Source organism: Agelaius phoeniceus, chromosome W (genome assembly GCF_051311805.1).
Source record: "Agelaius phoeniceus isolate bAgePho1 chromosome W, bAgePho1.hap1, whole genome shotgun sequence".
Lineage (NCBI taxonomy): Eukaryota > Metazoa > Chordata > Aves > Passeriformes > Icteridae > Agelaius > Agelaius phoeniceus.
In genome coordinates, this window is record NC_135301.1 from 11,335,525 (window position 1) to 11,351,544 (window position 16,020).

At 44.3% G+C, this 16,020-nt stretch overlaps 1 long non-coding RNA gene across 1 annotated transcript in view; it reads right to left on the reverse strand.

The window, feature by feature from the left end:
* LOC129133645 (uncharacterized) overlaps nt 1–15,434 on the reverse strand; it is a 30,229-nt gene extending 14,795 nt beyond the window's left edge. The window contains exon 1 of the long non-coding RNA XR_008536032.1: nt 15,110–15,434. This is a non-coding gene — a long non-coding RNA (uncharacterized LOC129133645). The remainder of the gene's footprint in view (nt 1–15,109) is intronic.
* Nucleotides 15,435–16,020: the final 586 nt, after the last annotated feature.

Below are 16,020 nucleotides of genomic sequence, written 5' to 3' on the forward strand. Positions count from 1 at the left end.
GGCTTTCTTTATACACACTTATTTGGAATGGACAAAATGGGATCACAGAGGTCTGGTATGGCTTTTTCTCTTTTTTACCCCCATCTACCGTGCCTATGGGGTTGCTACCCATAGCAGGTGTATCTTAGTGGCGAGTACAGAGGCCAACTTGGTCATGCCCTCTGGTCCCTGTTGTATTAAAAGACAATTGAGGAATAATAGAGGTCTGGTATGGCCTTCTTGCCCCCACCTTACCCACGCCTACAGGGTTGCTGTCCGCAGCAGGGCTATAATCTCGGTGGCAAACACAGGGGTCAACCTGGTCTTGCCCTCTATTTCTTGTCTTACTCCACTTGTTGGTTCCTAAGGAAATTGCCCCAATACCTCTTCTGGTTCCCTGTGTACTTCCCCTCAACAGCTGCTTGTAATTCCCATCTATTAAAACAGGACAATTACATCAATAACCAATATGGTTCAAACTCTCCACCCAAATCGTTAGTTAAAACAGTCCTTGAACTGGCTGGTGTAAGCTCGACTCTACAGACATCTTTGAGCTTCTTTGGTTATCTCTCACCTGGTCTGGATGTTGTAGTCTATTCTTTGGGTTCTTTCACCGGGCCTTTAATTCTGTTGACATGAGTCCACTCTCACTCTGCAGTTCACACAGCAAATTCAGTGGTTAGCAGTACCTCAAAGGGACCTCCCCACTGGCAGATTAAACTGAAAACAATACACATAGCACAGCCTCATATGTTTCGTTATTTGAAACGGCAATTGAGTCTTAAAGTAGTTACCCACCACTACTGACACAAGGGAACTGTGCAGCTTAGGAACCATTACAATCACAGAGAGGCTTAGCACTTGGCCTAGCATCCTGTTTTGATGGCAGCAGTTTCTAAGGAACGTGGGTTAGAACAGCAGTGGATCACAGTGATTGCAGATACCCCTGTTTATAGGGATTTAATAGAAACTTAAACACTTAAACACTATCAAATTTGATGGAAATCACTGTACATAACTTTGCATAAACCTTTTGGCAAACTTATATGTAGAGGCAAATTCCTCTCCCTACAAGAACACAGTGTACACAGAGAGCCAGGGGCCACTCCAACCAGCAGAGCTAGGTAGTGACACACACATAAACACACATATACACACACGTCTCTTTTTCCAGGTGAGACAGCAGCCGGATGCACAGAGCTGTGTATCCAGAGCCATGTCCCTGGGCGTGCCCAACCTGTGTGTGCACACAGGGACATGTGCAGAACTAGTGCACATACACACAGGTACCTGCTCACCTGCACAGAGCTCCTGTGCACCACAGTACTTGCTAGCAGCACACTTGTGTACACCCAACCTGCCACACCAGCACACATGCACTACACAGACACTCACCTATGTACAGTCTCTACCAATGCACATGTGCCCACAAGCATAAGACCTACTTGCATGTAGAGTTTGTGCACACCAATGTGTGCAGTGTCATATACATTAACACACGCATGTCCCACACAGAGCCATGCTCATACTTGCAAAACTTGTGCACACTCACAAGCACAGAGCTGTGCACAGACCCACTCACACCTGAGTGTGCAATTTAACACACATATAAACAGCAGTGCACACATCACATGCACATGTCAGCACATCCATGTGTACAGTGCTGTGCACACCAGCACAGATGTACACTGTGCAAAGCAGGATGTGTACACTCACATCTGGGCACACTAGAAAACGTGCATAGAGACCCATGCACACCGGCACACATGTACAGCACTCTCCCAGAGGTCTTCTAGCCCTGACGCCCCTGTGGGTCTCTCTTCATGGGATCATCACATGGTGAGGATGGGGACATTGTGGCACAGTTTTAAAGAGCACCCTCTGTGCCTTTAGGGTGGGAACAGACAGGTCTGTCTTAAAGGAAAGGTCAAGGAGACACTGCGTTGGATTCTTGCTTTTTGCCTTTCACTCTGCAAAGGCAAAACTGAGCACTTTTTGCTGTCCTATCTTCCCCAGGAGCCTGACCAGCATGAAGGAGAGGATAAGAAGGATTTATTGAAATCACTGCTAGTGCATAGCACACATGGCATTTCTCTGCCCTTACATTATCATGGGCTGTTGGGGTAGGAACTAACAACAGCCTTACCCCACTTCCCTAGAAGCCTGTGTTTTGTCAAGGGGCACCTTTTACTTCTTAACTGAGGGGGGTACTTGTGGCCTCTATTACTGTGGAGGGTACCTCACAGCCCCCTGGGGATACAGTAAGGAAAGCTCCAGGCCTCTCTGCAAGGGTGAAAGTGACTTTGTTTCAAAGTTTTTCATCAAGATTTCATCTTGGACTGAAAGAGGGAAAGGTATCTGTGTTATACATGGAAAAATATCTAAGCTTTTGACACTCACGCTCTTCTTTCACCTTGAGAGAGAAGTAGCACCTGTTAGTATTAATTTTGAGTGGAAAACAACTGTTCGGTGCTACACTTGATCGAAAATTAGCATCCACAGATAAAGAGGCAAGAAGGCAGGAGGTGATAAAAGGGATGAGGAAAACAAAGCACACACTAAGCTAGTGTTTTTCTCGAGTCCAGGATTTTGTTTGGACAGAGTGGGGTGCAGAGAAGTTAAAACTAGATACTCTTCTTTTGACTCACACCATGGCTAGTACATATATTCAATCTCCTTCTTAGCCTATTCTATTACATAATATTGCATACTTTTGATGTTGGGGTCACATCTTTACCAGGTTTGTTTTCTTCTCCTCAGTGGGTTATGGGGGAGTATACCTGTTGACATCTCTCTCTCCTTGGCGACTTCCTACTTGCTCCCAGTCCTATCCTAATCAGTCTAACCACAGGCTCTCCAGACAGACCCTGCCTGCCCAATTAGCCAGGAGGAGAAAGAAGAAAGAAAGAAAGAAAGAAAGAAAGAACGAAAGAAAGAAAGAAAGAAAGAAAGAAAGAAAGAAAGAAAGAAAGAAAGAAAGAAAGAAAGAAAGAAAGAAAGAAAGAAAGAAAGAAAGAAAGATGCATGTATTTTATGATTGGCTTTTCACAAATATTAAAATGAATATTATATGTGTTGTGTTCGAAAGTAATGTGAAAGTATTAATTCTCTTAAGTACTGTGTTCAATATAGTTTTAGGTTATAAAAATTGTTAAAATAGAAAGGATGCTATGTAAGATACTTTTTTTAAAAGAAAGGACTCCCAGCGAGATAGCAGCCACAGGACACCTAAATCTTTCAGAGAAGAAGAATTTATGGCCCTCTTATCAGAAGCAACTAACTTCTTCCCGCCTTGAAGGCACTGTTAGGATTCAGAGGAAGAAGTTGACGATGACCAGACAGAATCCTGTGTTTGAATGGAATTTATGCATCATGTATGAAGTGTATGACTATGCAACAGGCTATTGCTTTTAAGGGTTAATCCTCTGTTAACGGGTGTCCTTTTTCGGGCTCCTGCTGCCCAGAAAAAGGTACCCGGACGTCCGTAACTCTTTGTCTTTATTGTCTCATATTGTCCTAATTCAGTTTGTCCAAATTATTATTACTCTAATTGTATTACTATTTTTATAACCATTTTATTACTATTAAACTTTTAACGTTTTAAAAACAAGTGATTGGCGTTTTTCACAATTTGGTAGCAGAGGATGGTTTACACCTCGCTGCTGGTGCTTTAGGAGTTAGGGTGAGGAAGACGCGCCCTGCCCTATTTGGCAGCCTCGCTCTGTCTCCCCTGGGGTGTCCGACAGACACAGGTTACGATCTGTGGACAAAAGGAGGCAATAAAACAAAGAGAAGGGGAAAAGGCTCCCTACAACCGCGGTAATTGGCCCCCTAAGACTAGTAGTGCGCAGGAAGAACCCGGGAAAGAAAAATGATTGGTAAGTATTTCTCGGGGGGCAGGTACGGGGGGATGAATGTGTGTGAATGAGAGGCGGGCTGGTTGTCCCAGACCTGCCAAGTGAGTGCTGGAATCTCCCATGCTGCATTTCTGTCTTTTCGCGAGAAAAGCGGCCAGTAAAGAGATGAAGCGAGTGATAAGAGAGTGAAAGAATCCCCTGGGGTAACTGGGACTGGGTCTCAGGGAGGGGTTGGACCCCTCGGAGGTAGGGAGCAAGGTTTCCTAGCCCAATCCACTAGGAAACGGGACAGGAGGGGCCCCTAAAAACCTGCTGGGTAGAGGGATTTATATTCCAAGAGCATCCAAGAGCAGGGTTGAGCAGAATTCTGTCGGAGTGAGGATATGCCCGAGAACACTCAGGGTAGAACAACACAGCTAGATTGAGGGATGAAAATTTTGCCCAACAGTATCCGGGGTTGGACAACACAGCCAGATTGAGGGATAAAAAATGCCCAAGAATATCCAGGGTTGGACAACACAGCAAAACAAATTAAATGCCCAAGAGCATCTGTAGTTCTATCACACTGCTGGGTTGAGGGACAGAAAATGACCAAGAGCATCTGGGGTTGAACATCACAGCTAGATTGAGGGAAAAATACCCAAAAGCATCTGGGGTTGGACAACACGGCAGGACTGAGGGAAAATTGCCCACGAGCATCTGGGGTTGGACAACACAGCTGGGTTGAGGGATATCCAATAGCACCGGGACTGGCCAGTAACACCTAAACTTGTAATAGGTGATGTGAAAGTAAAAGGTACCTTATTGTTGTTTTGTGGTGTGTGAGAATGAGACACACACCAAGTCAGCCTCAACTTCCCGGGCGGGTGGGAAGGGGGAGGCAGTGGAAAGAGGAGTGAGTGACCCGCACACCAGGCTGTTGTTCCTGGGTAGGTGAGGACTTTTGGGCCGAAGAGAGTGAGTGACCTGCAAACCAAGCTAGTGTTCCCCGGGCGTGGGAGGGGGCCGTAGCTGAAGAGTGTGAGTGACACGCAGACAGACTCACAGGTGAACGGGCACCGGAGGCAACCAGAGTCGGGGCCCTTCCAGGAGGCCCGGAGATACTGAGACCTAGAGGCCAACCCCAAGGCGAGGGGGGGACCACAGGGACCCGTGATTTTCTGGCGACACGGATCCACTTTGTGTCTTGAAGGTGTGAAGGAATGTGTGAAAGTGAATGAGAAATAGAAATGAGTGAATGTAGACGAATGAAAGTATAGGTAATGTGGATTGTGCATTTTAAGCCTTACCATATCTCCTTGAAGGGAGGTGTATTGTATTGAAAAGCAGCGTGAGAAAAAGGTGGGGTGTTTTTTTGAGTATAAGTAGTTGAAAGAAAAGTGGTATTTAAGTTGTTAGTAAAAAGTGAAAAACAGAAGCCGGGGACAAATAAATAGAATATTGAGAAATGGGGCAGAAATCCAGTAAGGTGGATACAGGGAAGAGAAACGGGAAAAAAATTACCAACAGAAATACCCCCAAGATAGCCCTTTGGGAGTTATGTTAGCAAACAGAAATACAACTCCTTGCAAAATACAGGGTATGTAGATGTTGATGAGAAAAAACATGCAAACTTGTGAATTACATACTCTAAAAAGAGCATTAGAATATTTACCACAAAAGAAAGGAGTTATATATTGATTCAAGGTATGCCTTTAGAGTAGCACATATCTTAAGAAAAATTTAAAAAGGGAGATTACTTAATTCAAGAGGAAAAGGATTAGTACATGAGAAACTTATCTTAGAGGTTTTAGAGGCATTAAAATTACCTAAGAGAGATAGCTATAGTACATATTAAGGGACACCAAAAGGTAAAGACCCCAGAAATAAGGGGAAATAATTTGGCGGATCAAGAAGCTAAAGATGCAGCAGAAAATAGAGCTGAAAGAGTTAATATTAACTCCAAATGAGGAAAAAATTAGAAATTTCAAAGTTTGGGGAAGCAAAAAAAAAAGAAGAATTAAAACAAGACAGGTGGCGAACAAGATAAATTGGGGAAATAGAAACATCTTGATGGAAGACAATTAGATAATAAAATGCTTACTAGGGAATAGCAGAGGACATATATCAAAAAGCCCAGTGGGATACTCAGGCTTTGTGTGATCATTTTTTTAAGGAACTATGGGTGCATTGGGATTTTTGGAGTAGAAAAACAAGTAACTGAAAGATGTATAATTTGCCAAAGGATAAATAAAAGGGTGATGAGAAAAACAACATGAGAAGGTCGTGAATTAGCTCGTCGATCATTTCAAAGTAACCAAGCAGAAGTTTGAATTTGTTAAACTCTGGATTTATTTGTAAAAACCGTTTAATCCAGAAGAAAAAGAGTATACCACATGCTGGGGAGGGGGGAGGTTGTAAGAAAGTATCATTTTTGAAAAGCAGTAAAAGAAAAACAGGGAAAGTATAAAGCTGGGAACAAAATATTACCTCATCCATTCCCGTCTGTTCCCCCACTCGTTCGCAGCTGCACCAGCCCCCCAGCCCCTGTGCCGACTCCGGCACAGTCCGTCTGTTCCAGTCCGTCTGTCCCAGTCCGGCCGCCTGGCCTGCGACCGCTCCGCTGGCCGTGCCGGGGGGGTGGGGGTCTGTCCTGCCGTGTGGACCGTGGTTACCCCGCTGACCGCACCGAGGGGGGGTCCCGTCTGTCCCATCCCCGGCTGCGCTGACTCTGGTCGGCTCCCGCCGCTGCAGCCGGGGTCAGTCGCCTGCTTTGTCTCTGCCGGATCAGCCATGTGGGGGGTATCCACGCTCCAGCTCGGTCTGCACCGAAACACCCCCTCGGGCGATCCCGGCTGCAGACCCCGCCTTTGGAGGACCGAGACCCTGAGCTGTGCCGAGTCCCCTGTCCTGCCCTGAGCTCCGTTCCCTTGGTAACCACAGCTCCGGCTGGTCAGGGGAACTCTCTAAAGGAATCACCTTATCGAAACACTAAAAGTTCAGTTAAAACAAAGCCCTCTCCTGATTCTTCCTAAAAATACGGGAGAAAGACTATAGAAGATAAAAATCAAAAAAGAATGAGATAAAGAGATTGGTCTATTTCCATTAAGAGAGGTTTTCATAGGAGGGGACGGACCAGAGTTTGTAAATGCTCCTTTGACTTCGTCTGAAGTCTGAAATTTTAAGAAATAAATAAAAGGGATATTTGGAGGATTCCACAGGCATAGCTGAACAATTAGACCAATTTTTAAGTCCAAACATTTATACTTGAGAAGAGATGCGGTCTGTAATGAAAATAATATTTTTCTCAGGAAGAAAGGTAATTAATCAGAGCAACTGAAATAAAAGCTTAGGAAAAAGATAATCCACGGGGACCCCCAGAGAAGACAAAATGCCAACTGTACCTCCTGACTGGGGTTAAAATAACGAGGAGGGGAGTAAACACATGAATAATTATTGTAATTACATAACCAAGGGAATAAATGAGCATATCAAAGGTGAAATTCAAAAACAAAAGGTTTTTGAGGGACAGCTTTTAGAGGAGAAAGAAGAAACTCCAACTAAATAGATAAACAAACTTAAGAGAAATAAGAAAATGGTCCTCAGTAAGTGGAAGATCTGAAAATCTTTAAAGAGATGGGCACATAGAAGGAATAGGGACGTCATAAGCTCTAATTTTTTTGGGGGGGACAAATACCATCTGGAGCCTGTGATAACTTTAAAAGTGGGTCCCCAAGAAGAAGAATTAGAATTTGTAATAGACACAGGGGCAGAGAGAACCTGCCTGTTATATGTTCCAAAACGTTATAGTGTGAGCAAACATATAGTGAAAGTAACAGAGGCAAAAAGAGAAAGTTTTACATTTCTGGTCATTAAAGATGTGGTAATTGAGAGAAGAAACTAGAATTTGGATGGGAGATGACTTATTGGTCCCAGAGGCAGGTAGCAATTAATTGGGAAGAGTCTTACAAGTGCAATTAAGACTAGGAGTTATATCAGAAAATGGGAAAATGACAGCTAGAGTTTTAAAATGGGGCCAAGAAGATGAAGGAAAAAAAATCAACAAAGAAGTTTGGGCTGGAGAAGGAAATAGGGGAAGATTAAATATCAACCCCATAAGAGTTACAAGTGAGAGAGAAGATTGTCCCATACGTGTACGTCAGTATCCTGTATCTTTAGAAGGACAGGAAGGTTTGAAGCCAGTAATAGAAGGACTAATAAAGGATGGGGCATTAGAACCTTGTATGTCTCCTCATAATATCCCTATTCCCCCAGTAAAGTCTGATAGGAGTTATAGAATAGTAAAAGATTTAAGGGAGGTTAATAAAAGAACTCAGACTCACTACCCAGTGGTAAAATATCTTAGACACTTAATAAATAAAAGTAGCTAGAAACCCAACCATGAGAAAATTGCAAGAATTTTATTCCTTCTCCCTCCCTCTTCAAAGAGGGAGATCAGAAAATTACGTAGATTATTGAAATATTATAGATTATAGATTGAGGGGTAGACACAGGTAGCAAAATTTGTGTATGAAAAAAATTGACAGAAGGAGATGATATAAAACAGACCAAGGAAGATATTGGTAAATTAAAAGAGTTAAAACTAGCCTAAGTACTAGCTTTAAGCTTACCCTTGTTTGAAAAATCCTTTATCATTTATACATAAATACAGGAAATGGAGTAGACCATAAAAATTTAATTCAGGAGTGAGGAAGAGTAAAAAAGTATCTAGTAGCTTATATATCAAAGATGTTAGACCCAGTAAGCCACAGCTAGCCAGTATGTATTTAAGTTATAACAGCTACTGCAATCCTAGTAAAAGAAAGTTGTAAGCTTACTTTTGGAAGTAAATCAGTTAGGTTCACCTCATACCGTCTGAGGTGTGTTGAATCAAAAAAAAAAAAAGGTAAGAAGAAAAGAAAGAGAGAAGTTGAAGTAGGGGGGTGGTTAGCAAACTCTGAGATGTTAGAATGTGGAGTGATGACATCTTGGTGCTAGAAGAGAGCAGAAGTGTGAATGCGGGTTTTTTGCATGAAAGGCAGGCAAGTGTCTTAACACATGGTTGTTAGGAGGTTATTCAATGCGGAACTGAGGTCCAGAAAGGGTTTAGCAGAACGGGCCCTCCTTGAAAAGAGGATAAGTTGACTAGAGAAAGAAAAAGAATGTGAGGAGAACCTGGGGACACCAAGTTTGGGGTTGTCAAGGTTGGGAGGTGTCTGACCTCTCCCTACGAGTGGCAGGGTCTCGGAGGCTGCGGCAGGGACCAATTCATGGAGGTGACCCGGCGGTGGTGCTGGGAGCAGATGACACAGGTTTGCCGGGCAGGAGCGGGCTGGCTCCGTGGCAGAACTGCCGGGGTGGCTCCCAGACTGTCGGGGTCCTGAGTCCAGGATGGCAGCATCGGCCCCGGAAAGTGGGCCGAGAAAGAGAAGGAAAGAGAAAGAGAGAGAAGAAGAGAGAGAGAGGGGGCAAAAGAGACCCAGGGCATGCCCTCAGGGTCCCCATGCCCGTGGCTGTTCTCCCCTGCTCCGGCCCTGCAGCGAAGTAGCAGCACCAAGGGAAGGGCGAAGAACGGCATTGACAGCAAGGCTGTGAAAAGAGGGGGAGGGGGCTAGCACTAAAAGATAAAATCAAAGCAGACATGGCTGACTCTCCAAACCTCACAAAGTGGTTTGTTTTTCTTAAGTAAGAAGTTTTTTAGTTTTTTTCTTTTGTGTGTTTTGTTTGCTGTTAAAAAGAAGGTTTTTTTCCTGAAGAATGGGTTTGTAAGGCTAAAACAATTAAATGCTGCCCAAAAAGTAAAAAGCAATAGATGTGATACATCTCGTGTTAAAATTGGTCTAGCTTTTCTTATTTAACTAACTGTAACTCACAGAAAGAAGAATTTGCCTCTGCAGCTATTAGCACAGCTGGATAGAAGAAGAAGAGGCTGCTGTGGAGAAAGCTTTTAGCTAAACCCAGAAAGTTTGGAAGAAAAGCGAATGGTAGAAGTTAATGCAGTATTATCTTTCTTTTATTACTATGCTATTAAGAAGTCCTTTCCAGGTACTACTGAAGCAACAATCAGAATCACGGAAAGAGGGTGAATTCATGCCTGCAAAATCAAAAGACTTGTGAAGAAACCTGAGGAATGGACTATCACATTTAAAACGGGTGATACCAAACTGACTTTCCAATGGGGTAATAGTTTAGAAAAACCCAAATGATCCAAGAAATGTACAAAGAATAACACTGAATTAAGAAGTAAGACAACACATATATCACTGGTTTCAAGCATGGCTGAATAAAACATCTCCTTTGGGGAGGAATACTTCAGATAGAAAGATCAGGACTGTTTTTGTATTCTCACCTTAGCCTGAGAATTGTACAGGGGAGAAGGGGAATTACCATTTCCATCAGTAAACTTTATTTGATTCATTACAATACTGGACATGCTAGCTGGGTTATAAGTAAATGCTTGAATTGTGAGAATAATTAGTATTGTAGTTCACAAAATGTAGGCTCTTATTGCAAAAAGTGTTAAAGTAATAACTGAGTTTTGTGGATGGGAATTATTAGTGTCTGTTGAATGAGAGATACCTGAGGAACGGTAAGAGACCACAGTTAAAGGGTGTCAAAACCAATTTGCCAGGAAATTAGTTAAGAGAAAGTGACAAGGAAATAGAGGGCAAGACCAGATTGGCCTCTGTATTTTGCCACCAAGAAGATCAAATATACCTGCTGTGGGTTGCAACCTCACAGGCATGGGAGGTGGGAGTATAAGCCATACTGGACCTCTGTTATTCCTGTTTCTGGCACTCGTCTTTTCCCTTTCGGGATACCAGCAAGATTGTGTCACAAATGCTACAGAAAGCACCATATGGAAAGAAACCAAAGTTCCTCTTTTATTACACACACCTATGTCAACAGCCACTGTTATAACCCATCCAAATTAAGAACCTGTAGGCAAAAGGAAGAAAATTAATGGATTACAAGAAACTTAGGAAAAAGTGGTAATAGATTTGGAATTGAATGTCCAAAAGGAGAGAGATGGATTTTTTTTTACATTTAATCTTGAAGATATGGTTCAAGATTTAGTAAAAAAACAACTAGTAAATGAAAAGGTAAAACCAGCACAGCAATTTAACTCTGTATTGACCCCAAATTATCTATTGAGTCGTATTACAAGACTCCAAGCAGTTATAGAAATGATAGCAAATAAAGCCGCCCAGGCATTAGAGTTAATATCAAGTCAGCTAAGCCAAACAAAACCTGTAGTGTATCAGAATAGGTTGGCTTTAGACTATTTATTGGCAAAAGAAGGGGGTATTTGTGGAAAGTTTAATATATCAGATTGTCGAAGATTGATGACCATAGAAAAGTCATTCTAGCAAAAGCAAAAGAAATCAAAGAAGAAAAATATATATGTGCATACAATAACCCAAGTACCAGTCCAAAAATTAGAAAACAATGTTAAAATCTAGCTGGTGGGGTAATGTATTAGAAGAAATTAAGATCTTTCATTTTATGTGTTACAACTGTTTTTATATTTCCTCCTTGTGTAATCCCGTTTTATTTTGCCAGCATAGTCCAGAAGATGCAAGTAGATAAGAAATATTGCTCAAGCCAAATGATTTACAAAGAATAAGAGTGGGGATTGTGAAAAACGCATGTATTTTATGATTGGCTTTTCGCAAATATTAAAATGAATATTATATGTGTTGTGTTTGAAAGTAATGCGAAAGTATTAATTCTCTTAAGTACTATGTTAAATATAGTTTTAGGTTATAAAAATTGTTAAAATAGAAACGATGCTATGTAAGATACTTTTTTTAAAAGAAAGGACTCGCAGCGAGATAGCAGCCACAAGGACACCTAAATCTTTCAGACGAGAAGAATTTATGGCCCTCTGTGACTGCGGTCACAAGGGTTTTCAGGATGAAGAAGAGACGAGAATGTTGACTCCATGATCAGAAGGCTTGATTTATTATTTTATGATATATGTTACATTAGGACTATACTAAAAAGCAATAGCAAGGAAAAGGTTTCTTCAGAAGCTAGCTAAGCTAAGAATAGAAAAGAATGAATAACAAAGATCTGTGTCTCAGACAGAGCAAGAACCAGCTCTGCCATGAGTGGTCAAGAAATCCAAACACCCACAGGAGACCAATCATGGGTCTACCTGTTGCATTCCACAGCAGCAGATAACCATTGTTTACTTTGGTTGCTGAAACTGCAGCTTCTCACAAGGAAAAATCCTAAGAAAGGATTTTTCATGAAAGATGTCTGCGACAGCCCTCTTATCAGAAGAAACGAACTTCTTCCCGCCTCGAAGGCACTGTTAGGATATGGAGGAAGAAGTTGACGATGACCAGACAGAATCCTGTGTTTGAATAGAATTTATGCATCATGTATGAAGTGTATGACTATACAACAGGCTATTGCTTTTAAGGGTTAATCCTCTGTTAACGGGTGTCCTTTTTCGGGCTCGTGCTGCCCAGAAAAAGGTACCTGGACGTCCGTAACTCTTTGTCTTTATTGTCTCATATTGTCCTAATTCAGTTTGTCCAAATTATTATTACTCTAATTTTATTACTATTTTTATAACCATTTTATTACTATTAAACTTTTAACGTTTTAAAAACAAGTGATTGGCGTTTTTCACGGAAGGAAGGAAGGAAGGAAGGAAGGAAGGAAGGAAGGAAGGAAGGAAGGAAGGAAGGAAGGAAGGAAGGAAGGAAGGAAGGAAGGAAGGAAGGAAGGAAGGAAGGAGCGAGCTTTACCTTCTTGGAAAACAAAAGCAAAGAAACAACCTGCTTATGGTCCGGGGACCCCTGTACCACTGGGTCCTTTCTGCCACTCCTCTCCTGCCTTGGCTTGGTGCCCCGGCACCCTCGGCACGCCAGCGCAAGCAGCCGCCGAGCCACTCACGTGGTCCCACGCTCATGCGGCTTTATGCTAATGAGAAAGCGAGGAAGCTTCCGTGCCTCAGCGTTTTGGGCCCCCCCTTCCCGGCATACTAGCTCAAGCAACTGCTGAGCTGCCATGTGGTCCCCCGTGTTCGCACGGCTCCACGCCAGCGGACACTGCAGAGAAGTCTCCACAGCCCGGCACTCCCAGGCCAGCCCTGCTGGGTGCCACTGCTCCTGGCACCCCCAAGTCGCCGTGGGCAGCCCTGTATAGGCGAGCCTACGGCGCCAGGAACCACCGCTAAGAGGTACCGATTGCAACCGTGCCCTGTGCCCCCGAGCCGCCACCCCGTCCCTGCCGAACTGGAGGCACTGGGGACAACAGCGCCGGGCTTTGGCGCCCTGATCCCACGGCTTTATGCCGGCAGGTGTTACAGGGGAGGTGCCGCGTTTTCGTGTGCCCCCCCCCCCCCCAAACCCTCCTTCGTGGGTCCCCCTGATGGGGAGACCCCTAAAAAGTTCTGTGCCAGGAATGAGAGATGGACGGGACTCTTGGTTTTTGGGTCTTAAGGTTATTGTTTATTTTTCTCTTATCAGAAGTTCTGCACGCCGTCTTCATGCCAGACTTAGCAAACAAAGAGAAGGCACCAACAGTCACAAGACATACAGATTCAAGGTATTTTAAAGCTGTTTTGTCCAATTAACTCTTAGAACATACTTTATTTCTACCTTTCTACCAAGAACTAATTATTTTTCTGTCCACGCAACATCTGCATTGTGGTTCTTTCTAACCAATCACCCTGTGCTCCCAACACTGCAGAAAATGGAGTAGATGAAGAACAAGAAGGAGATCACACCCAAAATCCTCCATCTTGTCTCCTATCCACCTCCATACTAAAAACCCAAAACTTTAAGTTTTTCACCCTGTGATAAACTATGCTACTATCTAATTCACATACTCGTAGATTCCAATTCATCCCAAAGTCTTGGAAGCGTTCTCCATGGACGAAGGTCAAAAACAGTGTTCTCTTGAGGATCAGGACATCTTAGGACAGGCAGAGAAATATTCCCCGTGCCCTGGGTTCCAACACCCCCTCTTCCCGGTGCCTTTTGGCTTGCTAGTGTGGGGCCACGTGGAGCCCTGGTGCTTTATGCTGCGATATACCACAAGGAAGCCGGTATGGCCCGGTGCCCCCCCCCCCTTGCCGCATCCACTCGGCTTTATGCTGGTGGGTCGCAGACAAGCCCCCGCACAACCAGGAGTTCCTGACCTTCAGCAGCTTTTTACACAGACTGCATCTCACACCACCGCCGGACTAGCAACTTCCACGGTTTCCAAGACCCCGGTACAACTAAGTCAGCTCCCAAGCCCAGCAGCCGTGCTGCCGCCACTGAGGTAGTGAACCCTGCGGTTTATAAGACCCTCGCACAACCAGAAGTTCCCGACCCTCAGACTGGGTCGGCGAAAACTGAAAGTTACTGTGCTGGATCCCCACTGGCCGCCACTCAAACAGACCAGGTCCCGCTGGCATTTCTCCGCTCAGGAAACACCATAACTGCGGCACCCTCTGAGCAATGGCTTTCCCGCCACCAGGTCAGCCCCGCTGGGCTCTACTGCTCGGCATCCCTGAATCATCGCAGGCAGGTGAGTCCGAGCTTTACTGCACTTAGCGCTACTGAACACTGTTTACATAAATCTGCCTCCACTTGTGGTTCCCGCTGTCAACGACCCCACCCACAGTATTTTCCTACCCCTCTTTCATTCATGTCCTGCTGGCCACGGGTCTCCCACCTCCCTCGCCCAGGAGACCCCGTACAGCCCTTTGTTCACGGCCCCCCCTGCCTGGGAAATCCCACACCACTAGGCCAGCACTGGATGCTTCTGCACTCGGCATCTTTCAGTCTCCACTACCAGCAGCAGCATCCCCTCTTAGCTTGGGGTTGGCAAGCTCTGGAAATTATCATGCCGAGTGTGCACCAGAAGCCCACTGTGCTGAGAGCTGTGCGCACAGCCACACCACGTGGAGTGGTTCCCTAGCTTCTTTTGTGCTGGTGGGTTGGGAAAGCTGCCACAACTCCTCGCCCTGATATGAATGCAGTCCCCACCAATCAGCGATTCTCGCCATCACTCCAACACCCTCTAAATCTGGTGACCCTTAATCTGGCGTTTCCAGGTGCTCTTGGGTCCCCTTAAATCTAATATCCCTCTATCACACGCGTCCTGCCAGCCACAGGGTCCCCGCTTTCCTCTTCCATGCATCCCACCTTATATGTCCGACCGTCCAATATCCAGAAGCTCCAACAGACCATGATGGGTCCCATGTACTACTTTCCTGAAGCTGATGTTTGTACACCCAGATTATGGACGATCAATCTGGCCAAAACAATCATGAGGATGGTACTTACCTTCCCCCTCTTCTTTTTCGTTATTCAGTCCTTTGCTGTCTTCAGGGTGTTAACCTGCTAATCCCTGGTGACCTGAAAAGAAGTCAATCAAGCGGCTGAACTTGGCGGGGTGTGCCTCCCTCTTGAAATATTCCAGGGTCAGAGAGACAAGGTTTTTATCCTGGACGAGTCCCCATTTGTGAGAAACGATGCTCACTTTTAAAATTTCAAAGGTTTATTAAACCTTAATAAAAATACAACAAAGGACTGAATAAGGAAAAATTACAGCACTGGGAGCCTCTCTGACCAGCAGCCACGTGCTCATCTACAAAATGGATGCTCTGCCTTTTATACCCTTAGCCACTCCCAAAGTTTTGTCAGTCAACTCCTTCTTTGCCATCCATTGGTGGAGATTACTTTCTTATATCTTGTCATGGTTTGATGCTGGTGCAATGCCAGTGCCCCCATGAAAATATATTCTCCCCAGTGGCTGCTGTGAGATGTGATCAGAAATAGAGCAAAGCAGGCTCCAGCTTAGGAATAAAGGAAAAACCTTATTAACTTACAATATGTAAAAAGAAACACTCACAGAACTCAGAATAAAAACCTTCCAAAACATTCCTCCTCCTCCCTCCTCCCGCCAATTTCCACCACAGCACAATGAGATAAAACCTTAGATTCTCAATCCAGTTACCACTCCTCAGATAATCAACTCTCAGTTCATCAAGGAGAGAGTCCCTCTTGTACCATAGACTTCCTCAGGAAACACAGTTGAAACCTCTTGTGTTTCCATGTCACACGTGGCACCACCTGGAGAAAATTTGCTCTCATGACCTCTTCCTTCCATGTCCAGTGCTCTCACCACTGCACATCGACCAGAACTGCTTCTAGGGTTCCCCTTTTAAGGATGCTTTGCCCAGTTCCAAAAAAGC